General features: G+C 50.7%; 1 protein-coding gene across 3 annotated transcripts in view; it reads left to right on the forward strand.

The window, feature by feature from the left end:
- Positions 1 to 27,055, forward strand: part of STK35 (serine/threonine kinase 35) — a 56,708-nt gene that overhangs the window by 18,346 nt on the left and 11,307 nt on the right. The window contains exons 4-5 of one of the 3 annotated variants that reach the window (XR_013992263.1): positions 18,876 to 19,972; positions 20,641 to 23,672. The gene's annotated coding sequence lies outside the window, so the exon portion shown is untranslated. Of the gene's footprint in view, positions 1 to 18,875; positions 23,673 to 27,055 lie in introns of those variants that run through there. The other 2 variants (XR_013992262.1, XM_081033390.1) reach the window with 2 other exon arrangements.

Genomic DNA, 27,055 nt, shown 5'->3' on the forward strand with positions numbered 1-27,055 from the left:
CTATGGATAGTTGCCGTGTTAGAAATTAAAACTGCGAAATGTTTTGAATGCGCCTTTCAAAAAAATACGTAATAATAAATTGGTTGCATATTAACATAGGTATCATAATTTATTAAAAATTTTCAAAAAGTATTAAGTAAGTAGAATGGCACTGTTTTTATATTTTTGCAAATCTCATTAATATCTGCCTCAGTAGTCAGCTGGATTCTCATCTTTGCTTCTGTATTACAACCTGGTGCCATGTCCCTCATTACAGAACTTCTGGAAAACTCTGCTGTACTCTAATGAGAGAATGAAAGTGAAAAAGGCAAATACTGTCCCGGTGTTATTTATGAAAAGGTTTGGATTCATGGATTCCCAAACTCCAGACCATACTTTGGGAACCAGTAGAGTAGATGACTGTTCCTGAGGAATTCTACTGGGGAGGGGAGCTGAGAAGTAGGGAGACCTAGAAAGAAGGGAATTATATCCCAGGTGCCAAATGAAGGGACAGAGCTTGTGTGTCCTGATTCCTAGCCAACATGCCTGTCAGGCCTGTTGTCATGGCTCCAACTCTACCTGCATATAGGAAATGCACTTGTCCCCAATACCAGCATGATAAAGAAACGCCTCAGTAATCTAAAGTGTGTAGATTTCACAGCAATGTTTAAATCAGGACTAAATGGTTTTAGTTTTTTCAACAATGAGTGAAAACACACTTTGGATTGCAAACATGGGGATCCCTCTGAAAGCAGTGTTGCCTGATGCACTATGATTGAGTCCCATTTCTGTGGTTTACTGGCTACGTGACCTCAGCAAGTTATTTCACCTCTCTGGGTTTTATTATCCGTAAAGTAGAGTGGATCGTATTTATCTTATTGAGTTTTTATTGTCCATAAAATGGAACAGATCATATTATCTTATTGAGATTGTTGGGAATCATAAGAGGTTGTGAAATGTCCTGTGCGACCTGTCTAAATGGTAGAATTTTATATACACACTTTGGCTTGAGGTAGTGTTGTTTTGTCTTTTGTTTTTTTCTGAAGACAGTGGTCTTTGGTAGTGGCCTTGATTCAGATGATTACTAAATTGCTTGTGTTATTTTTTATTTTAAACAAGGCTGTACTCAAGGCAACTCTGGCCAATTACTTGTTCCATAAATATCATCTATTTTTACAGATTACTGAATGATGGACTCTGTCTTTCCTCTATTTGTCACTTTTTGAAGATATGTAATAATTCCTAAAGGTTCCTACCAGCCAGCCACAAGCCTTACCCAAAGTGGGAAGCCAGCCAAACAGATGTGCCAGGTGCCACTGCCCGCAGGTGACCAGGGTGTTGTGGGATGAGGGAATCTGCATTCACGGGCAAGTTTGCTGTCGAATACGCAAACCTCGGTTACTAGGGCCTTTTGGAGCCCTTGAATCACATTTATTTGGAGGAGGCAGCTCAAGCCCGCTGAAAGAAATCAGATGTTGCTGTGACCTGAGGGGTCATAGAATATTCTTTGCTCCGTATGCAATTTTCGTAGCTGCCTAACACCAAAGATGTCAGGCCTAATTTCTTGCTGAAGTAATAAATGATATCTTTATCCTTAGCCTGGGATCCAAAGATGTGCCTCTGGCCTAAAAAGCTAAGTGACCCTGGGTGGGCCCCTAAACGTGAGCTTCAGATTTTGCTTCTGTTTTACGAGATTTGAGGGTTTTTTTCATGTGGGGTCCTCACCTCCAGTTGGATCCCTAATGGTCATCTGAGGATTCACAAGCTTTTCCACGTCATCTAACAGGCCGTAGCACGCCTGCTCACGTTGAAGCTGTAGAAGTCAATTCGGCTGGAATTATACCTCAAACTGTCACAAGTATCAAGTTAATCAGAAGTGATACTGAAAACTAAAAGTGGAAAAGAAATGCTTCTATAATGTGGTTTGTTTTAAACAGCAAAGTCTTCAAAACAGAGTCCCTGGAGAATAAATTAAAAAGATTTTAGGTGAGAAATTGGGAACCCAGGACGAGCTAGGTCTCCAGGCCCTTTCTCTGTTGAGTGTGACTTCTTGGCCCAGCCAGCAGGGTGGTCATGAACTAATGCAGGAGCACCTAAGACATGCCCTTCCCTGCTCTCCCTGAGGGAGGTGGCAGGATGAGACAGCTGTGGGGGCTGTAAGAGCCCCACCTGCAGCCTCACCGGGTGAGTGGAGGGCTAAGGGGTTAGGCTTTGAAGGAGGTGACAGTGCCAACCAAGATAACCAAAGATGATGATAATTAATGGTGATCCCTGGGCTAAGTGCTTTATGGTCATTACTTCATTTACTTCTTTTTAAGTAACTTCCTGAAGGTCACAGAGCTAACAAAGGGCAAAGCCCAGATTTGCACCCAGCCCTAAGCTCATAGCTTTACCCAATATGGTATTAACCTCATTGAATCATCTTTAAACTCAAATGTTTTTTAACTAAATTCAAACATCTGAGTACCCAGTACATTGAATTTGCTGCCCTCCTGGCACCGCGTTTTGAGATGAGTAATGAGGATGGGAGGGGCCTCGTGTAAGCAAGGAAGGCTTCATGGAGAAGGCATAACTGCCGAAACGACCAAAGTCAGAAGTTTGATACTTCCACCCAGAGACTTGTCCCTCTTAGGCTCTGATGGAGCCTTGACCTGCTCATGGGAGGGTGAGAGGGGGGAAATGCCAACCTCACCCTGAAGTGGATGAGTAGATCCTTAAAGAATGCGGGTTTTAGTTCAAGTAGAGAGATCGTTGGGAGGGGAGTATATTTAGGCAGCGATACTAATTCTTTGAGCCAAGCAGACCTGGGGCCTCTGAGCCTTTTTTGAGTCCCTGTTGGTAAAATGGAAGTCCGAGCCTTGCCTTACCCTGTCTCATTAGACTTCACGGAGCTGTGCATGAGTGGAGGGGTTGTGAGTGAATGTCCAGGGGGTGTGTGTCTCTTTTCTCCAGGGACTTAAAGCTCAACCTTCACTGTGAAGACCTGGCAGCCCTAGGACCTAGCATAGAAGGAGACACCTCTTGGGGCCTGGTCTGTCTACTGGTGTTTTCTGGGAGTTCCCCCAAGTGGGGAAGGCTGGCGTTTGTAAAGCCAGTCGGCTCCCCCAAGCAGCTTTTGTCCCTGCTGTTGCCACCCCTCGTCTGCTCTTGCTGTATCCATGGAGGAAGCTGAACTGTAGGTTATGTAATGGGGCCGGTGGCCCCCAGGGATTATCTGTCCCTGAAAGCTCTGCCGGACATCAGAACATCTGTGAGGGGACAGGCCTGCCCCAGGGCTGTGGCTGCTCACATTCTCCTCCTCCCTGGCTCCTCCGAGTGTAGACAGCTTCCCTTTTGGCAAACCAAATCCATCTGTGTGCAAAGCTGCCTGGTGGTTGGGGTCCTTCCAACTCCCATTTCTTCTTACCGGGACAGACACACAGACACTCCCACCAACACGAACGGAACCTGCTTTCAGGGGCCTCCTGACTTGTGCAGGGCAAAGGCCCTGCTCTTTTATCTCCAGCTGGAATTAAGTTCTTCGCATATATTACAGTCATACAGGGTGTGCATAGGTTCTGTCGTCTGTCATCCTGCAGACTAAGGAAGGGGATAATCACTTTCCTAAGATTTTGAGAGTCAGGATTTGAAACAAGGTAGCTGACTGGAGAGTCCACTGTTCCCTTCTGCCTCCTACAGCCTCCGTAACAGCTCTTGATGGGTTTATATTCCGAGGCAGACGTTGGGTGCCCCTCCAGACAGCACCACACAGGTGACCCCTCAGGTGTAAGAGGGCATCATTCTGCGTCTGACAGTTGATCTGAGCCCAGGCACCCGTTGCTTCAGGTCACCTGTGTGTGGCTTCCTCCTGTGTCACACTGATACAGCCTCAAACGTGGGCAGGGGAGACGTGGCTGGGGTAACCGAGAGGTGGGCAACAGTAGGCAGAAGCCACATAAGCAGGCAGACATCAGAATTAGCAGAAGAAAGTGGGAGACCCAGAGCGCACACCGTGTAATGGCAGCCAGGAGAGCACTCGCACCGAGGCAATGCTGACACAACAGTCTATGGCGTCTGTACAAGCAAAGGGCTCTGATGGGACCCATAGGTACCCTGTTGTCTCTGCTCCCCAGCACCCTGGCAGAAGTCGGTTCCAAGTGAACTTAGCTTGGGCATTTGAGGTTCGTGAGGACCCAAAGCAAAATGGCAGGGGTTGCTGGGTTTCTCCCAACAAATCTCGCTCATTGACTGAATCTTGACCAAAGCAAGGGATTTCATCCTGTGTGCCTATTGTTGGTATTGCTTGCCTGCAGTCCTGTGTGGAAAGATTCTGCGGCCAACGCAGGTGTGGTGAGCAAGGCCGTCCTGGCATGTGGCAGGCACTGGTGTAGTAGTGGTGTGGATAGTGTAGGCCCGAAGGTTAGCGGCCGGGATCAGGCATAGACACTTCATGGTAGTAGGTGGGAGGGAAGGCTTCCTGGCGGAGGTGGTGCCTTGGGCTGCTGCTTGGAGGTACGTTTAAGTTAAAGGGCACCTTGTCAGCCAGGTGACAAGTGAGGAGGTCACATCTCAGTTTGTCAGAATCTCTCCTTGGCATAGTGAGGCTTTTTTGGGTACAGGACTCAGCTGGCAAGGGGAGAGGGTATGTCCTAGTACGCAGTGAAATTCCAAAGCGGATGCGTTCTAGGCGCAGGACCTGGGGAGACTGCCCAGGGTTCTGTCTCGATAAACTAGGGCAACAGTAGACAAGCTCCCAGCCCCTCGTTTCATTTCCACTAGTGAGTCCTCAGTGGTATTACAGAATCAGAGGAAATGGAGACCTCCTGCAGCATTTCTAGTATTCAGAAGCATGGCAGGCCTTAAAACTGCCAGCCAAGTTTAAAATAAATCAATACCGTAAAATACTGCAATGAATTTCCAACTTAAAGGAATTTCACTTTCCGTTAGAGGTGCCCGGGGAAAGCTATAACTCAGCCTGCATCGTATACAGGTCAGAATTCTGTATTTTGTTTCTTTGTAAAAGAAAGTGATGTCTAGGGGCTCGGGAAAAATGGATTAGAGCCATCCAGACACACCGTAGGGCTCAGTGAGGAAGATGGAAATGCTCTTTTCCCAAGTGGCAAAAAGGAGCTGGATGTGGGGACTCAGCAGGTAGTCTTCTGAATGGTCACCTTGACTTTTCCTAATTCCTGGGTATGGTACTATTGTAGTAATGGAAGGCGGGTTGGCTTTGGTATATCATGTTGGATTTTAGTATTGACCATCTGTTCCGATGGGAAAGTCACAGAGGTGATGTGAGCCAGTTGACTCATTCTGCCTTTACTTCCATCCTTTTGAAAAAACAAAACCCTAAAATATCATGGACTGTACCCTTTTGTTTTTTCCTTTCTGCCTTTTTCAGGCATGTCTAAGACATGTCCTCCCAGAAAGCTCCAGTCTGGGACAGATCGAAGGCATGGCCTGGAAGTGTAGTGCTGTCAGATCTTGGCACAGTGCATGGGCCTTTCCAGCACCGCCCAGCCTCGTACCAGACAGAGAACTGGAAGTCACCAGTAAAGACTCATTTGTTGTTAGTAACGAGATTGCATGCTTGAATTTGATGGATGTTTGGAAGGAACTGTTGGTTTGCGTGGGGTGGCAGAAATTCCACACCCCAGACAAACAGCAGGGTGACATTTTCACCTTTAAAAAGAAATTACTTGGGAGTTTAGACCGACTGCGTAAAGTAAAATCCAGATGTCACCACTGACGTGATCCAGAGGTCCTCCTCCCTCGTCTGCCCTGAGCATCTCGGCCTGGGCACCAACCAGGGGTAGCACCGAGAGCCATGGGAGCCCAGTGTGTTGGAAGTCCTACAGCAGTGGGACAGCTGTTCCTGGAACTCCAGTTTCCTGTCTCCTCTGAGGATTTCGTTAAGTGCCCATAGTGGTGCCATTGGCAGACCCAGGTGGGACCTTCAGGACCTGAAGCCTAATGACATGGCCTGGGTGAAGTTTAACTGGTTAGAAAGACTGCTTCCACTTTATCAGTGGAAGGAACTAGGATGTCATAAGTACGTTTTCTATTTAATAGATCAAGCTTCCGTCCTGTGGACTTGAAACTATCGACGAGCTATTGCCACACTCCTTACTAGTCCCCACCCCCCAACGCAGTACCAGTGACAAACCTTAGCAGCCGTGGCTCTCCAAGTGTGGATCCCAGACTGACAGGCATCCCCTGGGAACTTGGTAGAAATGCGTATTTCTGGCCACACCTCAGACCTGCAGAGCTGGAATGTGGGGAGGGGGTTCCACAAGCCTCCAGTGGTACCGCTGCACACTCGGGTTTGAAAACTGGCACAGAGGGTAAAGGCACCCTCCACCCCTTACCGTTGTTACACACAGCCCACTGCTTCACCCACCTCTTCCCCTTTGCCCTCACAAACCTTGGATCCATGCCTAAGAGCTAGGAGGGCTTGCCAGCTTCTCATCCTGGCTCTGTCTTCTATAATTACCAGCATTGGCACTTTGGGCAGGTCACTTCTCTGTGGCCATGGTTTCCTCATCCAAAAAAGCAGGGTGCCTGAAGGACCACCGTTGGTTTTCTGCCCTACTCCGTCAGCCCTGGCGTGTTCATTGTTCCACAGTGGATGTGGTTCCAGGACCAGGGACTCCTGGCTCTTGCCTGGTTCCTCCCTTAGTGCGTGTGTCTTGAAGATGGGGTGAGGCCCTGTGGCCTCCAGCTCCTTAAAGGAGGAAGAGGAAAGCCATTGAACGTCTCCGTGGACTTCCCTAGCTCTGGAGCAGTGGTCTTCTGAGCCACAGGAACAGTGAGCATCTTAGGGTGCTCTCCTGCGAGTGCCATCAGGGGAATAAGGGGCGCCTGTGAGGTCTTTATGGTAGGACAGGAGATCGCCCTTAGAGAACGGGGAGTTTGCAAGGCAGCGAGGCCCAGGGACTAGGGAAGCAGTGGGCGCTCAGGTAGGGCTTCGTTCTCCACGTGGAGTCTTAGACGTGGCTGTGAACTGGACTGGGCACCTTCACGTGTTCGTTTCACGGGCTTGTATTGAGCACCTGCGGCATGCCAGGTGTGAGATGAAGCCAGCCCCTGACCTCAGTCCGTCTAAATTAGGGTTTCTAGGCAGGAATGCCCGCCCATTCTCAGGAATTTTTTTTTGCTTTCCCGTTTCCGTATCCCGAGACAAACTGTTTTCTGTTCTCCATGATGAATCATTTCTACAAAGTGACGGCCGATACTACCAACCACCTGGGTTCAAGGAGCCATTTTTCCCGATTTCCCGACCAACTTTTCGTGGGATTCCGGAACGGGAAAGCAAAAAAAATTCCTGAGACGGGCAGGAATTTCCGCCTGGAAACCCTAGTCTAAACCTTAGGCGTCTCTCTGACCCTTGGAGTCCTCATTGACCAAATGGGGTTGCTAATGCCCACCCATTGGATTTTTATGAGGAGACAGTAGAAAATGTGAAGGTAGCCGAGGTGTGCAGTAGGTACTCCAGCTGTTGAATCTTGCTGGCCTTTCATACTAGTTCTGGGCCACGCTGGTAACAGGTGTCAGGATGTCAGTGTGTGCGGGTTCATGTGCTTTCTACCCCATCCCCTACTGATAAAAAGGAAAACACACCCCCGAGGGCCCATTACTTTTCTGTTGATTAGCTGTGTATGTTCCAGGCACTGTGGTCAGTGCTTGTGGTACATCAGTGAAAACCCAGACATGGTCCCCACCTTTGAGGCTCTTATACCTCCATCCACATGTCATGTCGTACAGGAAAGCTTCAGATACAATTTCAGGTGCGTATGGATGGAGGAAATAGAAAACGGGACCTGCCCAAGATAGTCAGGCATCGTCTTTCTTAGGAGGTAACGTTGAAACTGAGACCTGAAGGCTGAGACCTGTGCCAAGAAGAGGCGCAAGGAACTGGCAGGAGGGAGGTGGACAAGATTCCCATCAGGCCAAGCTTTGGCGATCATGATAAATCATCGCACAGGGGCTTTGCCCGTCCAATCTACATGTTTACAGGGTCACTCTGGCTCTGTGGCCAGTAGGATTGGACAGAGGCAAGCATGGAAGCTGGGAGCCCAATTAGGACGCTGCGGTTTTCCAGCTTGGGTGGGTAGTATGATGGAGAGGAGTGAATTAACAGGTGTGTTTTGCAGAGCTCTACAGAGTTCGCAGGTGGACTGAATTAGGGAGGCAGAGGATGGGTGGCTCAGGGTAACTCCAGTATCTGTGGCTTGAGTCCCTGGGCAGTGGGACAGAGCCGTAAAGAGATAGCACTGCAGGAGGGGAGTTTTGGGGGGTGGGGAATACACAAATGTATCTCGGGTGTATTAATATAAACCCATCCTCTCTCCTCTAGATGGGTATTTGGTAAGTTGTGAGTGATTGTCCAGGTCTTCTTGGGGGGCTATTGAGTCACGAATTGGGGGCTGAGCACCGGGTACCTGGGCACAGAGTGACCTCCTTAGACCCAGGGCTGTGTTTACAATCTTCACTTGATGGCTGAGTCTTGCTGTGTTTTGTTCTTCCCTTTGTAATCAGCTTCTCATTAGGTGACGGATGTGTCTAGCTCTTCTGTGTCTTCATTTGCATATGCAGTCTGCTGTAATTATGTCTCAAGAACATTGCGTTTTGTTGTTTTGGTATTTACTTTTGCTTTTTAGGGCTGAAAACCTGTGCAGTGTCCTTTCATATGGACAGGCTGGTGTTTCTGCCAGAGAGCAGCTTTCTAGCCCTGGCATGTCTTGGTTTTTGTTTTTAATAGTTATATAACATCAGGACCATGAGTGCTGGCTATAAAATTGATTTTGAGAGCCACTGTAACTTAAATTGGGAAATACTTTCTATTTTAGGTTCAGAAAAGGAGCACAGGGGAAGGAGGTGGGGGGAGATGACCTGATCTCAATTGCCTCCGGATTTCTAAGTGCAAGTACCAGGAGCACAGGGGTGGCCCCTACCTTGACCTCCAGCTAGTGGAGGAGGGGCTTCATAGTCAGTCCTGCAGCTGCCCTTCCGCTGCTTGGTTTGAATTCTACCTAGGGCCTCGAGTGGAGGCTGGTGCCACGTGCCTCTTCACCACATCCCCTTCCCTGGAAGCCAGGAGAGTCCTGGGTTTTGGCACTGGTTTGGCAAATGCTTACTGAGCACTTCTGCAGCTTGCTGTTAGTCTTGTATTCACTGTTATTTGTTTCTGGATAGGAATAAGCGTGGTACGGCCGGGAGTCTTTATCATCATAAGGCAACATGGGCAGACGGAACGGGGGACACCTTCCAGAAGCTCTCACCTGAAGTTTCTGAGCACAGGCCATTTGCCAGACTTCATACTGTCCCCGTTTATTATCTTGTTAAATCCTCATGTGTGTCCTGGGTAGGTGTCTTCCCCCCTCCCACTCCAGAGAGGAAGTGATTTGCCGCATGGCTAGAGCCCTGGTGCCATGGTCTTTTCCATGAGCTTCCACAGATAGGTCATATTAGCAAGTCTGTAGTGGCCACAGACTGTCTCTGCTCCCAGGAGCTCAGACGAGCGAGTGTGGGCTTTTTGTTGAATAAATAGCAGCAACATGTAAGACGTGACTTAAGATGACCCTGGAAGAAAGAAGGGCAGACAAGATTCTAAGCAGGGGGCTCAGCGTGAGCAAAGGCACACACTGGGAGTTTGTGCCAAGAGCAGATCTTTGCGTTGGTTCCCACAGAGGTTATCCCAAGATAGCACAAAGTTGCCGAGGGCCTTGAGCGTCAGCCTAAGGAGAGTGAACTTCATCCTGTACAAAAGGTGGGGATGGGTCGGGATGGGTGGGGAAGGGGGTGTATGAGGCTGTCGTTTTGGCAGGGGAGTAGGTCACAGTGAGGAGAGAACCGTCAGCCCCTGGGGGTGGGGTGCGGTGGAGATGAGATGCCAGTACCGGTCTCAGGTGTGAGACTGCGCAGGTGCCTTCCTGAGCACGCGAGGTGAGAAAGGGCGACCACTGACGGGCATTTAGAACCCTGTGCCTCCGCGTTGGTGCCAGGACATTGGGATACTTGCTTTCGAACCTGATGTGCTGAGGAACCTGGGCTTAACTCACAGGTCTGCCACTTAGCAGCTGAGTGACTGTGGGCAAGGCACCTAACTGCTGCGCCCCCATTTCGTTGTCCATTAAATGAAGCTCACTATACACCGTTGTAAAGACATCACTGTACAAGAAATCTAAAGGCCCCAGTGTAATTCCTAGCATACAGTGAGGTTAGTAATGATGGCTGTGTTGTCCCTGTCCTGTGTTTGCCACATTCTCGTCGGGCTAATCCTTCGTTTTCACTTCGTTTCTCATGAACAATTTGCTGTGCCCTTCTTTTCCCTAAGAGCTCCAAACCCCGTAGCAAGAGCCCCCAGTGAGTTCCCCTCAGCCTTGGGGCTTTGGGCTGGTTGCTGTAACCAGAAGTCCATATGGTCTCCTTCTGCCCAGACCGCTGTGGGCATGACCTTATTTGAATCTTTCCTTTTCTAACCACAGATGGTCCTATCCCCATATGGAAGAGCGACCTCTCCCCTTTGGCTATAGCTGCACCGTAGCCATCTTCCTCCTGGCCGAGAACCCACAAGGAGAACTCACTCAGGAGCCCAGCTTCTCCCTTGAGCCCTTTCTGTGCCACTCACAGCAGCCACAGCTGAACCTCAATCTCTTTGGGGGCCAATTGAGGCAGTTGGCAGCTTTCATTTCATCCTCACACTTAATAAGTTGAGGGAGGGAATTAGGGTGTCCCCGTAGCCTACTGCTAATTACTAGGGCTGTTTCTGGAGACAAGAAGTTGCCCCTTACTTTGTTTTGAGTGAATTTCACCCGGCGCTTGTTTACCAGCTAAGGTACTTAGGGGAAATCACCAACCCCCATCCCCTCAGGGCTGCCATATATGACTTCCCAAGGCCGGAAAGACCAAGTTAAATGGTCTTTTAATAGGGGTGATGGTTCGGGGTGCGTCCTTCTCATTGCTGGTCACCAGAGAGACCTCCAAGCCTTTTAGGTCTTGCCCAGTGATTCTTATTCTTGTCCATTTGGCAAACTTTTCAATACTAGCATTTTGGTAGCACGTTCCAAGTATCAGAAAGTTTAAAACAATATTAAGCAAGTCGGCAGTGGTGACATGATGGCTGCCGTAATATGACCAAGTCTCCGTGTCTGAGAGGACCCGCGTGCTGCAGTTGGTGTGGAACCACTCTCTGCCCTGTCTGAACTTGCGAACATACCTGAGGTAAAGCTGCCATCTGCTTGTGTGGCTTTAAGCGCTGCTCGTCCCCTTTCCCTCGGTAAGCCAGGCCATGCCGTCCAGTGGGCCATTTGTTGCTGCAAGAGTGTGTGTGGTAAGTGGGCCAAGCTCAGCTAATGTGGCGTAGAGCCCTCTCAGCGGCATTCGTCTGCTCTAAGGGAGTCTCAGATTCTGCTCCACCTGTAGGGAGAGGGACCTCCCCATCCCGCTGTTAGGAAGGGCTCCGGGGCAGGGAGCTGAAGCCCGTCTCCCCACGCCGCCCTGAGCCCAGCCACACGGGGTGGTACTTCCACCTTTGCGTGGGGAGCCCCACAAGCCCTCCTGTGCTGCTTTCTGTTTGGAGTTTTTACCTTAATAGATAAGGAGCCTAGAGGAGTCCTCTTGGTTCTCAGGGATTCCTTGTGGACTCTTCTCAGGATCTGAATGTTGGGGATATTCTCTCAGAGAAAGCATGTGACTTACACACAGTGGGACTTCATGTGCTGTCGGGATTTGCAGAACCTGTGCGTCTTTGGAGTTAAAGCACAGCAGCTTGAGACCCCTGCCCTGGTCCTAAGCCTCTCATGGGCATGTGAAGCATTGATGTCCCCAGAGAGAGTAGGGAGAGCTAGATGAGACCGGAAGCCAGGTTGCCCACCCCTACACTCATCACCAGGCAAAGTCATGTATCATTTTCCTGCATTTTACTTCAGTATCTCCAAATAAGTTGCCACCCAGCGGGGACCTTCCTCCCCTTGTATTTCTGCTGTCACAACCTGGGTGACAGTCCATGTTTCTGAGAATTCATGGGGCTGCTTCCTCTGGACACGCCTGTAGTAGGTGAAGAGGATGTGAGAGATGGGAGGGGTGACTTCTTAGGCAAAGGGTGGGCCCCGGGCTGCCCAAAGGCTGCTGCTCAGTTCCTAGTAGGGCAGCCCTGCCCCCACCACCTATCGCAACAGTCTGTGTATTCTGAACTTGGAGTAGGGGAGTCAGCCATACCTGGCAGCACGCTAGCCAGGTCTCCACGTCTTGAAGCACTTCTTAGCCACTTGTTACCGGGAGAGTTATCGGGCATTTGTTCCGTTTTACAGGGTGCCACGGTGGGGCCTTAAGCTCTGAGGAAGTCCAGAGAGTTGAGGCCAAACCCAAGTCTCCCAGTCCTAACTGCCCCTCTCTTTGACTGAGACTCAGGGTTCTACTCGGAAGCCGGCCAGCTCCACCTTGCCACAGCTGGGTTTCAAGTTCCTTCTCCAGAGTAAGCGGACTGCATTTGCAGACAGTTGGCTGTCTTCTTCCCCTTTGAGGGTGGGCCACCTCTCAGAAAGTACGTGAGGGCAGGAGTAGCTCAGAGAGTTGGAATCAAGGTAGGAGCTTCCTGGGCTTCTAACTGGTAGGCTGTCATGGCAGGAAAATCCTGCACCATGTGCCTCGTTTCTGCCCCCAGCTCTGACACTGGGGAGGGGCATGGCAGCGTGTAGCATGGGAGAAAAATAACAGAGTCCCAGCTCCTTCCTCCCTGCCCAGCTGCTGGAGCCTGATGAAGTAAGTGGCTGGGCCTTCTCCCCCTGCCTGCTTGGGGTGCTCAGTGAGAGCGCAACCAAAGGCAGCGGTTTTTATAACCGTACTTTTTATATTAAAATCCTGTCATACTGAATGAATGATTCTGTGAAGTTTGTAAATTAGGTTTTTATTGCTGTATACCAGCTCCCAGTTTCTATCGATCACCAGTATTTGAGCTACTTCTGTGTTTGGCAACCTGAAGGCTTAAGAAAAGCAGGAGACTATCTCTGCCTTTAAGGAAGCTTGTGGTTAGGAGGTGGTAAGAGTGGCAGATACGGTGTGGTTATTGGGCGGTCTGGTTATTCCCTGACCACTCACTGGAGGACAGGACACTGGCTCCTCTGGTCCGGTTCCTAGGAAGAGGCATGTGCAGGGGGCCTGGAAGAGTGAGTGCCACCCGGCCGTCCGGACAGTGAGGGGACAGGTTATGGAACTGGAGTGAGTGGGGTACACAGCCAGACCAGAGCAGGGAGGAGGCTGTCATCTTCAGAGAAGACGGAGTTGAGGCTGACTCATCTTGTCTAGAATTTTTGCCTGAGCCAGTGACGATTGTGAGGCTTTGTTTTAGGGTGTTTTTTGGTTTTGGCTGTGATTTAAAGCTGCCAACTCAGCTTATTAAGTACCTCATTGAGAGCCTCACCGTGCCCATTACAAATCCCATCACTGGACTTCACACCCTGCAAGGTAGACATTTCCACATCGTAAGCTGAGAAAACTGAGGCTCAGAGGGCCTTGACTTGATAAAGCTCAAAGCTAGTGATCGGCAGAGCTGGGATAGGGGTTTTAGGTCTTCCAACTCTAAAGCCCCTGTCCATGACGGCACCAATCGTTTGCCATTCTGTGTCACACGCTCTCTGAATGATGCTTCTCCCACCCCCACAATCGGGGCCTGCTCCTAAATTTCCCCCTGGTTTTGCTCTCCTGGTCAGGGCTCAAAGACCACATCATAGAAGCATGGCTTCCCTGGCCTTCTGGGGCATGGGGCTGCCATGAAGCCTGGTGGGTATGCTTTAATAACCTCCAGCCTCTCGTTCCCTTTTCCCCAACACCACCTCCCTCCTGTGAACCTAAAGACTGAAAACACTGTTGCCCCGTTTGTCATCTCTTCCTCCATTTTACCAACCCTGACACCAGGACCTCCCATATACTATGCCGGGGTCTGTTCACGGCCTGGGCATTTCTGCTTTTGTCCTTCTCTTAGCACCACCGTTGCCAGCTAAGCCTTAGAGAAATGATGCATCAGAAAGCTTGGCCTCACTCCCTCTGACAGATTGCAATCGACAGTAGTGCTGGGGCCGCTGAACCCCCGAGGGCTGGCACGTTGATCGCTGAGTATGAAAAGCCAGCTGCTTTGTTTGGTGTATTAAACAAGTGAAGAATGACTCATTTTGAAGCTAATCCTGTTTAGGAGAGGCCTGCCCTCTGTGACCCTGAGAGATTACCTTCCCACTGTGCCTCCACAGCATGACATGCTGAAAATTAATCCCTGAGCCTCAGTTTGCTCATCTGTAAAATGGAGAGAATTCCTACATGGTCCTTTGTTTGCAAATTAAGCCTTGCATAGTGTCTAGCATATTCAAAGGTATCATTAGCTGTAGCAATACCACCACACAGGACACGTTGGACTGCAGGGAGGACTTAGCTTAGGGTGCGTTCTTGGCTACCACCCAGTAACACCTCAGTTTGAGTTTATACTGTGCTTTGGCCTATGAGCACGCCAGCCAGATGCCTGTCTTTTCTGTATGTTGGCCCATTCGGTCCCCGGCCCCATCATGGCTTGCCCTCACCACAGCTCTCCCCCGCCTCTGTTCTCCACACTGCTAGTGGCCTTAATGGGAGCTGTTTGGTTCCCCAGTCTCCTTGAACGGGCCAGACAACTGCTTGGCTGGTAGAAGACTTTGCCAGAAGGCTCCTCACTGTCTGGTTGACACCACACCCCCTTTTGTGCTCTGGACACCAGACCTGTGCAGAGGTACCTAAGCCAAGCCTTCTGTGAGCCTTTTTCTGAGTGAATGTTTATAAACGAAAGGCTTAAATAGGTTAGAAACTGCGCTTAAACTCTTCTTGTCTCTGTAGGAGGGGCTTGTACATTACAAACTTAAACGTGAAAAGCAGGCTCTTGGGAGCGAGATGGACCTAGGCTCCAACCCTTTTCTCCACCTCGTCTTAGCCGTGCGGGTCTTCTCTCTGAGCTTGTTGCCTCATCTCTAAACCTGGGTGGCCAGCTCCTGCCTCATGGGGTTGTCGGGTGAAATGAGGTGGTAGATGTAAAACAGTTGGTCCATTTTGGGACACGGTGAGTGGAAAGCAGAGCAGGCGAGTTAACAGTTGCCTGAGTTGGCACATAGAAGGTGTTCTACCAAGATAGAACGTGCCTGGCACACATGAAATGCTTGACAAGTCACCGATGTTGTGATAATTACAGAGAAATGAGGTCTGAGGTGTTGAGGGAACGTGGTCCGAGAGCTGCAAGAAGAAAGGGAAGAATGGGCCAACATACCTTCCCAGATCACCCACACCTTTTCCCCTCAAGACCACATCAAATGCAGGCCATGAGCACCGCTGGCTGAGCAGCTCTGAAAGCACCAGGTGAAGGCTGTCATAGTGGAAAGACTTGGGGCAGTGCACAAAGGCTGCGAAAGTTTGGATAAGTCCTGGTTCTCCTACTCAGCAGCTCTTAGTTGCTCCATCTCTCTGGGTCTGCTCCCTCCTCAAAACAGGGCAAATACATCCTCACAAGATGAGGTGATGAAGAAGGTGATAGATGGAGTACACTACAGATGTCATCTGCAGGTTTCTCACACCACCATTTTTAATTATGCGCGTATGGCTTTGCCCTCCAGAGGGCTCTGGTCAGAGGTAGCAGTTCCACTGAAAGGGACAAGGCAAGCCCTGGTTGAAGCTGGTAACTGAGTAGTCAAGCCACAGCCGTGGCAGTCAGGGAGCTGAGGCATGGCCTCTCTGGGATGAATTTTGAGGACCCTCCAGGGCTGGGACCTACATCATTTACTGTTCCACTAAGTGCCTGGGAGGGTCTGCAACCCCGAACTGTATGGGCCATTCAGCCATAGAAAAGGCCCCCACTGTCTTCCAGTGAGGTTGTTGCCATTGGCTCCCTGGGAAAAGGTATCCCTTCTCTAGTGGGAGACGAGAGGGATTCAAACTCCAGGTCCTTTCCACAGAAGACAGCGCCCTCTCATTTTCCTGTCCCTGCCCACAAGGGAGAAGCCAACAGACCTGTGAGCTGTCCTGAGGTGTCCTACCAGCAGAGCCAGAACCAGTGCGAAAGCTGGAAGGAGGGTGGAGGAACTCTTATATGGTACTGGGTTTGGTTTGATCTTCTGCGGTCACACTCTGTTCCCTCCACCAGGTTATTTTGTAAAAGGGGACTGTGGCTTCTGAAGGTCCCTGCCTCCTTGACCACGCACGCCACTTTTCAGCTGCCTTGGACCACATTCCTGCTGCTGGTCATCCTTTTGAGGAGGAGGTCCTCAGCTTGGGTCCTGCCAGAGGAAGGAGGAAAGCAGTGTTAAAAAAGTCATAACTGGTCCCAGATATTATCTCAGCAGATCACACATGACCATACAATTTTCTGGGCTATTCTTGTCATATTTCAGAAGGACTTAGGAATGTCTTGGATTCCTAAGGATCCCCGAAGCCCTGCCTTCCCCCCATCTTTGGGTTTCTTTGTCTACTGAAAGCTCGGGGAGAAGGCAAGAGGTATGCTCAAGGAAGCTGGATTTGAGATGGCGACTGGATCATCATGGATTGTGCGTATGATGAGTTTATTTTTCCAAGTCAAAAACTGAGACACAGGACCCACTATTGGGTTTTTGTTGAAAGCCCTGAATAGGCAAGGAAACCAACAGTGGAGGAAAAGGTTGAGCCTGGAAAATCCAGTGTTTTCTTTTCAGATCATATACTTTTCCAGTGCCTTTATCATCCATCCTCACTTTACACACAGAAGCTGGGTCACCTCACCTGTACAGCAGAGGAGGGAATCACGGTCTCGCCTCTCGTCTGACAGGTGTGGGAAACTCTCCACGTCCACTGTGTGTGGAAGAGCCCAAGTCTGGTTTCTTGGACCACTCACTATTCCAAGGACCTTTCTGTCCGAACTGCCAGCTTTTCTTGTTGATTAGAGTACGCTGTTTTTTCCATTGCAGAGTAGACTGTGACAATGTGATGTGTACTCAGTACTAAAAATACAGAGGAAAAGTGAGGGGAGAAGAAACCACGACAAGTACAGTGTTGAGATGTATTTTTTGCCAGATTTGCCTGTACTTGGAGGTTTTTGTGTTTTACATAGTTGTGGTCATACTATATGCCAGAGAACTTGGTAGTCTGCTTTTTCACACTAAACCCAGGGGCGTGCTTCTGCCATAATGTTCAAAATGCCACACAGCCTTCTCATTTCCTCTGTAAATATCACCGATTGGATGGATTGTTTGCTTACGTCTCTTATTTTTGGATTTATGAGTTGATCCCTCATAATTTAAATATACTTCAAAGAACATCTTTATTCATCAAGGCCTTTTCATATTTCGGATTATCGGGTCATCCACGTTTCCAGAGGTGGAATTACAGGGTCTACAGGTTAAAATTCTTCTGAAGCGCTGAAAACACATTGCCAGACTGCTCTCCAGAAGGCGTTGTTACCCTCCTCCAGTGGGCTGTCTGTCCTGTCCGTTGCACCCCCACCCAGCTACAAGCAGTGTTAATAGTTAAATGGCTGAGGACCAGGCCTGTTTAAATCTAACACATTCGTCACTTCTGGGGGGGACACATGGCTGGAGAGGATGGGCTCATAAGAGTATGTCAGTTCCTGCTGTGGGCCAGGTACTTTTTAGTTATTAGAACCCCACCCCTAATCTCAGAGGAGGAAACTGAGGCTGACAGGCAGTAAATGGTCCAGTGTCGCCGTCCCCCACTGTTTCTTGTGAGGATTAGCCAGGCATCTCCCCAGGACCTGAGGACAATGGCCAGTGTTGTCAGATTGCACATGTGGCAAAAAATGGTGGGGAGGGCATGGGGCTGGGAGGGCACCTCTCATGGTGCAGAGAGCTTATAGAGCCACTGGGGGGCTTCAGGCACACGGTGAACGACTTGTCTGACTCCGTTGTTCAGGGTGAGAGCGAGCACTTGGAAACTCATAGGTGACTTCGGCGTGTGCAGATGGGGCGCTGCTGCCCTGGGTGCTGCCCTGCCTAGAACAGGGCTGTACTTAGCTCTGGTCAGGCCCAGACTGGGAAAACCAGGCTGCGGTAAGGGCTGGCCCATGGCTGATCTCTGCAGGGGGTTGTTCTGGGCCTCCCCCAGAACAGGTCCCTGAAGGGCGAGGGAGTTTGTCTTGTTCCTGCGGCCCAGCACCAAGGCGATTCCCAAGTAATAATATCATAATAGGTCTCGGCACTTTTTGGTGTTTTACATGTATTAATTCACTTGTTCCTCATGAGAACCTGTGATTTAGGCACCGGTGACAAGACCAAGGAACAGAGGACTTCAATGTGCCCACAGTCAAGTGGCAGAGCCTGTTGACCCAGAACCTTGCTCCTAACCACACCAGGGCACTGCAGTTACGGGCTGAGCCGGTGGCTCCGTCCCCACCACTGCCCCTGGCTGTGGGGTCTGGCCCCTCTGCTGCAGAAGAAGCCTGGCTACCTAGCACTAGATAAATAAACTTGAGAGAGTTGCTTTGAACTTTCAGGACAGCACAATTAGTCAGAGAGGGTGGGGACGGAAGTATGAGAAGTGGGGCTGCCAGGGCCTGCAGGGATGGGCGGCTAGGATCCGGTGGCATTTTTCCTAACAGTACAGGAAGCCTTTAGAAAGGGACCAGGATTCATGACCAGATTTGTGGCTGGGGCCAGTGTGCTTGGGTTCCCAGCCAGGGTCTGTCTGCCCTTCAGTCCATGTGCCGCCTTTTCCTTATGTGGAAGTCTATGGCAGACAGGTAGTAACCAGTGACGCTGGATTTACTCCAGATAAAGTACTTAGAAACCTCGACCCCAGCACTTCACAGATCCTGATTTCATCCGGGTTGGGTGCTGGCACCTAGTGGGGATCTGGAACTTGGAGACAGGGCGCCTCAAGCCTACTGACCAGTGTCCACTCGTTCCCTGCCTTCTATCTTCCAGATTGATCCTCGGGACCCACAGTCTCATCAGTCTCGCACAGAGGACGGCAGAGGGTACAGGTGGTGGCGTGGCGGTTGGCGATCTCCCGACAGCTGGACTTCCAGCAATGTGAAGCTTTCGTTTGGGTTTTCCCCTTCTTTCGTTTTGCTTAATTTTTTTTTATTTTGTTTTATTTTTTTTGTCTTCCTCTTTTTTTTTTTTTCTTTTTTAATTTAAACAATTGAGACTTCAAAAGAGCAGAAGCTGTGCTATGGATAGGCACCCATTTCTTTAAAGAAATTCAATATGGACAAAGCATATGTATAAATTTCATTTTTAATTTTTGTAAGGGGTTAGGGAGCTATTTTGTTTTTGTCCTTTATTTTCCCTGTCTTTTACCCATTTCTCAGTTCTGCTTATAAACACCTCACTTCCCCAGAGAAGGCCTGCCTTTCCATGGAGAATTTGGGGAGTTCTCCTGGAACAGGGACATGAAGACAGAAGGAGGCCTTGGGGCCACCTCCCCACCAGACGCAGGCATTGCTGGACTCTTTCTGGTGGGCTGCTCCTGGCCAGCCCTGGGGCCTTGGGAAGGATCAGAGGTGAAGAACCACCTGGAAGAGAAAGACCAGGGTTTGGCCAGGAGAACTCAAGAAAGAAGCTCTAAACTGTGGGTGTGTTCTCTTTAAGCTGTTGGAAGCGCCAGGCCACCCAGGACTTAAGGTGGTGGGACTTGTTCCCTCTACTGCCCTTTATACCCCAGAGCTCTGAGGGGGGAGGGATAGAAGGTAGCCATGTCCCACTTCTGGCAGTTGAGCACCAGCCTACCCAGCCCCACAAGCCTACCTTTCTGTTAGTGATAGTCTGCCCAGAGGAGGTTCCCCAGGAAAAAAACGTGTGCCAAACCTCTGCCTGGGACGCAGCCCGGTCTTCAGCAGGCCTCTGTCACTCTTGTGAGCTCAGCACTCATCACCTACTGGCTCTTCTTCCCAGATGTAGCCACCAAGCATCCAGGTTGTCACAGAGACTGCGTGAGTCCCTGGGAGCCAGTTGTGACCATTGCCATAAGAACAGGGTGCCCTGGACTGGATGCCACTGTTGTCTCCTCTCAGTGAAAGGTGTGTCCTATGTGCCGGGTCCCCTGGTGTCACTTATGGTGACACGATCAACCTGTCTCCCTCACCCCAGGGACGTACTGTTAGTTGCCGACCTTCGGTGTACGTGTGTCTGGTGGGGAAAAGGCAGACCTGCCGAGAGTAGGGAGGTGACTGGGCAGAGCCCTGCAGCCTGTAGGTGCCCTGTCGTGGGCTTGCCACCTTGGAGCTTCCCCAGCTGTGAGCCCGTGGGCCCCGCCGCCAGTGTCTGCCAGGGGAGCTAGCCGTTCTTCCACCCTCCCATGACGCTCGCAGCCTCCCTCCTCATGGCCTTCTGAACATGGCGTTCTCCCCATGCGAGGAGAGGGAAACCGGGGAACCCTTCCCGTGCTGTCCCTGTCACCTGGACACCACTTTTGACAGTGCCGTAGGCTTTTCACCCCATGATAGCCAAGCAGGAAAGGGTCTTTGTTGGGGGGGGGGGGGAAATTCTTGTGTTTATTTTTGTTTGTTTTCTCTAAACCAGCATAAGATCAATAGGGAAGATAACTGGAGGGCATTTAAGTTGGTGTGTGACCAAGGGGGGGTTTTCCCCCACAGCAGCAGTCCTGGTCCTGTGACCCTGGGAGTTTGGGAGAGTCCAGCAGCACATCAGCGCACACTGGGCAATACGTTTGCTCCCATTCTTTCAGCCTTTTCTCCAGCCCCTCACATACCAAGGCTGCTTCCTCCTCGGCAGACGGTTGGCTGTGGTTAGCAGGATCCGGCGGGGCTGCAGGTGGTAACCAGGCCCTTCCCTGCCTTGGCTGAAATCCTTCGTGATCGCCTGTCTCGTCTCTTCTGACTTCTCAGGCGACCTCCTGTGTGTACTGAGCTGCAGCTGGCAGCCTTGGGAGAGTGGCCTCCCCGAATGGCAGTATACACTCCTGCCCCACCCCCCTCCCTGCCTTCCCTGGGGGCAGCTGTCTCTGTACATTAGCAAGTGGGAAAAACAGTCCCCAAACTCCGCACCCCAACACTCCCTGCCTGCGTCCCATGCTCCGAAGTCCCTAGTGAGGGCTCAAGCCTAGCAAGTTACTTACCTTCTGCTTCTCTTTTGCTTCTGCCTTCCCCAGGTCTCTTAGCTTTCTTTTAAGGTCTTGGAGCTACAGTCTCCCCATTTATTTGTCTTGGCACCAGAGTATCCCCTGCAGGCCACAGGATGTCCATGTTTTGGGTGAGGTGGGCCTGGAAGGGGTAGCTTCTACGCACCCTAATTTTGCAGGACGCCCAGCCCGTCCTGCTTGGTGGTGGGCCCTCCTTTCCTGGCTCCTGAGGACTAGCTCGTTAACCCCAAGTGCCTGTCTCTCCCTCTTCTCCTCCCTCCCCCGCTCTCTTCACTTTGTCCACCTGAGGCACCAGGCAGCAAGGTAGAAGGTAGAAGTCCGCCCTCAGCAAATGCTGGCTCTGCCCAGGCAGCCGTCTAGCCTTGGGAGTAGGCCCAGGTAGCTCCTGTTGTTGTTGTCAGCCACTTGCCACCTCTTCCCACCGTGATCAGCTTCCTCACCTTCTCCACCTGGGTCTCAGGCCAGCCAGCAGCCCGGTGGTGCAGCATCTCAGCACCACCAAGTTGGTTAGGCCTGTCCCAAGTTCTAGGAGTTTCTTCACCTTAAAATAGCAGTTAATTCTCATCTCCTTGGATCTATGAAAAGTGTAGCCTGTTGGAGGGAGGGTCAGGGCCTCAGCCCTGTGGGTCTGAGCTCAGTTCCCCCTCAGTGAGAGGAATCAGCAAGACAGATCATAGTGCCTTATTCCATTGCCTTCCTCTGACCAGACCTCCTGGCTCTCTTGGAGTATGGTTCTTCTTTTCTCCCTGTCTGTGTCCATCTGTCACTTAAACTCTCGCATTCACAGATATCCCCCTGAGAAGGTTTACCCTCCCGCTGCCTCCCTCCCCCTATACCCCTCCCTGAGGGCTGCAGCCAGGCACATGTCTCCCCACCCACCACCAGGGCACTCACTAGCAGCTTTAGCCCAGGACAGAAAAACTGCTTCAGACAGGTGCACTCTCTGCCTCTTACTACCCAGCAGGCCCCTGCCTCTTACCTGTAGCTAGGAGGATACCACAGACTGGCTCCATCTGACCCCCTTCTGGGCACCAGGGACTAACTAAGGTTGCAGGCCTCAGCCTCTTCTCATCCCAGAGGCATTGGGACAAGAGGATGGGAATTCTGTCCTCCCACTCAGATGTGGCTTGCCACTCGTGGCTGCCTTTCTGAGGGAGTGTATTAAATGTTTACTTGAGAAATCACCTGTTTACAGCCAGAGGAGAAACGTGCCCAACACTAGGTGGAGACCGCCCCTCTGGACAGGGCCTAGCCTCTGTGGGATTGCCAGTGGTGGCCCAGAGTGAATGAAGGCAGAGATGCCAGGGGCAGGGGCACACGCCCTGCACTCCCTCTGCTTCCTGACCCTGCGGTGCTAAGACCACTCGCCACCTTCCTCAGCCTTCTCGCCCTGGACGGTCCCCGCCTCTCATTCCCTTCCAAGATTCTCAGCTCCTTGACATATCAGTTGTCTCCTAGAGAACCAGTGTTTGGAGCAATAAGATTATTATTTCTGCTTGAGTCTTTTTCTATGAAAAGGAAAAGAGCTGGCATTGTGGATCTCTTTCTCTATGCTACTGGCTGTTTACCTTCCTAAAAGACAGATCTTACTAGGATGGGTGGATGTCTGGGTTTCAGCCTCGGGGTATGTTTTGGAAGCTTGGAGAAGCAGGAGTTGGGCTTCCACCCCCTAAGGAGGGGACCCTAACTGCCCTGGCCTTGTTCCATGCTACCTGGGCTTCCATTCCGCCTACCGAGTATGCCTCCCACCCTTGGTCCTGCTCGTGCCATCCCCCCATCTGGGGCACTGGTGGCTCTGACTCTAGTGGGGTCTTGTGTTATTGTCCCCCACAACTCCTTTCCCCTTCCTAGGTCTGTCTGGTGGCCCCCAGACAGACACAGCTGCTGGCTCTCCTAGGAACTGGCAACCTGAAAACAGCCAAGCTTGAACTGTTCAGCTCTTCAGGCCGAGGGGCTTGGGGCTGAGGTCCAGAGACACTACCTCAGCCATCCTCCCACTGGGCTGAGGCACAGCCTTTGGGATGACAGGCCCATCTCTGAGCCTGCCGTCCGGGCTCCTGTCTGGAGAGAGGCCCTCCCAGGGAAGCAGGAGGTGTGACTAACAAGCATCCACAGCCCTCATTGAGAGATGACCTCACTGCCACTGGTTGCCTAGAGCCCCCCTAAGACTGCAGGGGGCAACAGAAGGGAGGCCTGCGCGTCTTTTTCCATGAGAGGCCACATGAGGAAGGGGGTTCATTTAGGGCCGTTTTAAAGACATCTTTCATGCCCCGGGGGCCTCTTTCCATCACAGCAGGGGAGTATGTTGTGATAATTTGTCTTGTGCGGCTGACTTGGGTGTGAGAGAGGTTTTAACCCAGGCACAAAGTTCGTTTCAAATACTAGTTAATCTATTTTCCTTTTCTTTTTTTTTGCACAGAAGCTGGTAATCTAGGACCTATGTGTGAACAACTTTATATGAATATTTTTTTGTACTTGGTTTGCTTGGGTTGGTATGATACATTATATTTAAGTTCCCTGAACACTGTGGATTCCCCCAATGTGTATGAATGACTGAGGCTTTGTAAATTAAGGGACGTTTGTGTGAATAAAGGTATTTGACGGGGTCAAAGAAGCCATATGTGATTTGAAAATGAGTGTTTGTGGTTTTGTTGCCACCTGTTTGGGAGAGAGGAGGGCCAGTCCATGCCACACTCCCCGTCCCCTGTCCCTGGTCCCAGTGGGTGAACAGCATGAGAGAAAAGGACACTCGGCTGCTTGACGAGAAAACTGCCTGGAGAACTTCAACTGGTATTCCCACCCCACGACACCTGCGAACAGGTACTCAGAAGCGAGGAGCCTGCGCTGGGGGAGCAGGAATCCACACCCCACCGGGTCTGCCCTTCCCAGCAGTCCAGGACCTCAGCTTATATGGCAGCCCTCTCCTCCAAACATCTCAAAGTCTCCTTCAGCCCCACACTGCTTCTGCAAGTTCTGCCCTCAGGGATTTTTAATGTAGAGATCAGAAGGGTCTCCAAACCACAGCAACAAGTGGAAGGGGCGTTCTAGAAAAGCCCAGAGGTGCGTGCTCAGAGGAGCAGGGTGGAACAACTCTGGGCTGAGGGGTAGCACCCACGTCCGGAGAGAGGAGACCTCTAAGCCAGGCCATAGTGGTGGGTCTGGGGCGGTGGGGAAGAAAGTGCAGATAGCCCATCTCCCTCTGCCTGGCCAACAAAAGCCACATTCCCTGAGGAATGAGGACTGGCGCTTACTAAATGCCAGGCACTTCTGATACCTCCACTGGCTTGCAGGGTAGGTGTGGTGTGAGCCCCTCTGCTGACGAGAAAAGAAGCCTGGAGAAGTCCAGGCCACTGCATGAGTGGTGCTCTGAGAAGAACAGAACTTCTGCCACCTGACCCTGAGCAGGTGCTTTCGTCTCGCTGCACATCTCCTTTCTCATGAAATGGAGGTGATGATAGCTACCTTCAGAGCAGCGGAAGGTTAAATATGAACCCGGTATTGGGCCCAGCACTTAGTAGGCTCTCAACAAATGGTTCCATAGTTTCCTTTTCCCAAACAGTCGGGTTTGGGACTCCTAGAGTCTGCTGAACACTGAGCCCTTACCCCTGGCACCACACACCCTCAGGAAAACTCACCAATCTGGTAAGGGTGGATGTTTGACATGGGACCCACCATTCGGGCCTTTCTGAGAAGACCTGGTAAACCGAGGAAACAAAACTAGGAGGACAGAGTCAGGATTTTGGAATGTATGTTACAGGAAAAGATAAGACAGGCTTCCTGCCTAATCTGAGAGTGACCAAGCTGCATTCCAGACCCAGGCTTTGTCCAGCGCTCGCTGAGGGTGAAGCTTTTTGCAGTGGCTCCCTTTATGCTCGCCCAGACCGCAGCCTGGAGCTTGGGGAAAGACGACCTACAAGTTTGGTTTTTCTTAACGACTTTGTTGAGATAGTTCACCCTTTTGACGTGTTCGTGCCAGTGGTTTTTTATTCAGTTGTGCAGCCGTCATCACTAATTCCAGAACATTTTTATCACTTCGAAAAGAAACCCATACCCACTAGCAGTCACTTCTCATTCCCTCTGAAACACACCCCCCCCCAGTCCCTGGCAACCATTAATCTATCTTTTGTCTCTATGGATTTGCCGTTTCTGGATATTCAGTATAAATGGAATCATACTACAGTGCGTGGCCTTTTGTGTCTAGCTTCTCTCCACAATGTTTTCAAGGCTTATCCATGACGTAGCACATATCGATGCTTCATTCTTTTTTATTGCCAAATGGTATTCCATTGTATAGAAAATCCATTTATCAGTTAATGGACATCTGAGTTGTTTCCATTTGGGGGCTTTAATGAATAATGCTGTGAACATCCAGATACAAGGTTTTGCATAGACCTATGTTTTTAATACCCTTTGGCACGTTTATAATTAGCAGTATAATTGCTAGGTCATGTGGTAACTATAATTTTTTGAGGAACTGCCAAATGGTTTTCTTAAGGGACTGCACCATTTTACATTCCCACCGGGAATGTGTGAGGGTTCCACTCTCCCCACATCTTTGTCAACACTTATTACTGTCTTTTTTTATAGTGGGTGTTACCAGAGGTCTACACCATTGTACTAATAATGGCAGATAACGAGAGCATAGCAAATTGGTGCTTTAGATGCTTGATTCAGTTAACTGACCCAGCAAGTACTGAGTGCCTAACAGCTCAGAGAGCACAGGCCGGCTCTGCTGTGCACGGGCACTTTGATCTTGAGGCAGATCAGCTTTCTGATTTCATTTTCTCATCTGCAAAGTAGTCCAAATCCACTTCAGAGGATGGTTGGCAGGACTAAAGATTTTCATACAAAATACACGGTGGGCGCTCGTTCATGAGCTTTTCCTTCTCTGTCCTTGGCACCTGTGGAATTCTTTAGGGCAGGGATCAGAAATGAAGGGGTTTTGAGGAGCTCTGTGTTGGGTGTGGGTGTGGGAGGAACTTGGGACGCATCACTGTAACACAAGGGTCTGTATACCGATGAGAGGTAGTCACCCAGGCCCTGGAGGGAAGGGTCTAGCATCCCTGGAGCGGGCCAGGGTCCACTTCAGAGGAAGAAGTTACACGTCCGAGCCCTCCCTCACTGACCTTCCCTGCCTGACCTGCTCCCACCTCCCATCTGACTCCAGCCTGTGGCTTAGTCGTTTGGTAAATCCACACTCCCTGCCACCTACCAGTGCTCGCAAGCCAGACAGTCCGTGCCAGTGAGGACCTCCAGGTTCAGAGAGGGAAGGACTCAGGAAAGACAGAGACATTGTCATGCCATGGCGGCCTGCGAGAGGGACGCTCCAGGGGCTGTGGAGTGGGGGTGTAGCTGAGACTTGCTGGAGGAGGTGAAGCCTGAGAGCTGCACTCAGTCCAACCCGCCGCCTGTCCTGGGCCCCTGGCCTGCGCCAGGCCATGCTCTGGCCCCCCTAAACCTACAGCGGGCCCAGCACCCTCATCCTCTGCTAGCCTTTCAATTTGAAGAGTGGCAGCATTTCCCTGCCTCCCAGGCGGTCTTTGCCTCATGCCACCCTGAGGACCCAAAGGAAAGTCTGTGGCATGGAGACCCACCTCTCAATCCAGCCCCCACACAACAGACTTCCTTTTAAATCATCAGAACAGGTCATGGTGCAAAACCCTCTATAGATTTCCATTGCACTTAGGGTGTTACCCAAAGGCTCTCCTTGGCCTATAGTTCCCTTCACCTTCCTCCTCCTTACTCCCCAGACCCTGTCTTGGAGCCATCTTGGCCTTATTGCCTCCTTTAACCACACGCAGGACAGTTCCATCTCAGGGCGTTTGCACTGGCTGTTTTCTCTTCCTGGAATGCATTAGTTCATTGCTTCGTATAGGTCTCTGCTCATACACCTGAGTGATCTTTCCTGGCTCCCTTATTTAAAGAAACACCTCATCGCCATCACTATCTCTTTAACATGCTTTATTTGTCTGTATAGCATTTATCACTAGTAGAATATTTT

Source organism: Rhinolophus hipposideros (genome assembly GCF_964194185.1).
Source record: "Rhinolophus hipposideros genome assembly, chromosome: 22".
NCBI classification, from domain to species: Eukaryota; Metazoa; Chordata; class Mammalia; order Chiroptera; family Rhinolophidae; genus Rhinolophus; species Rhinolophus hipposideros.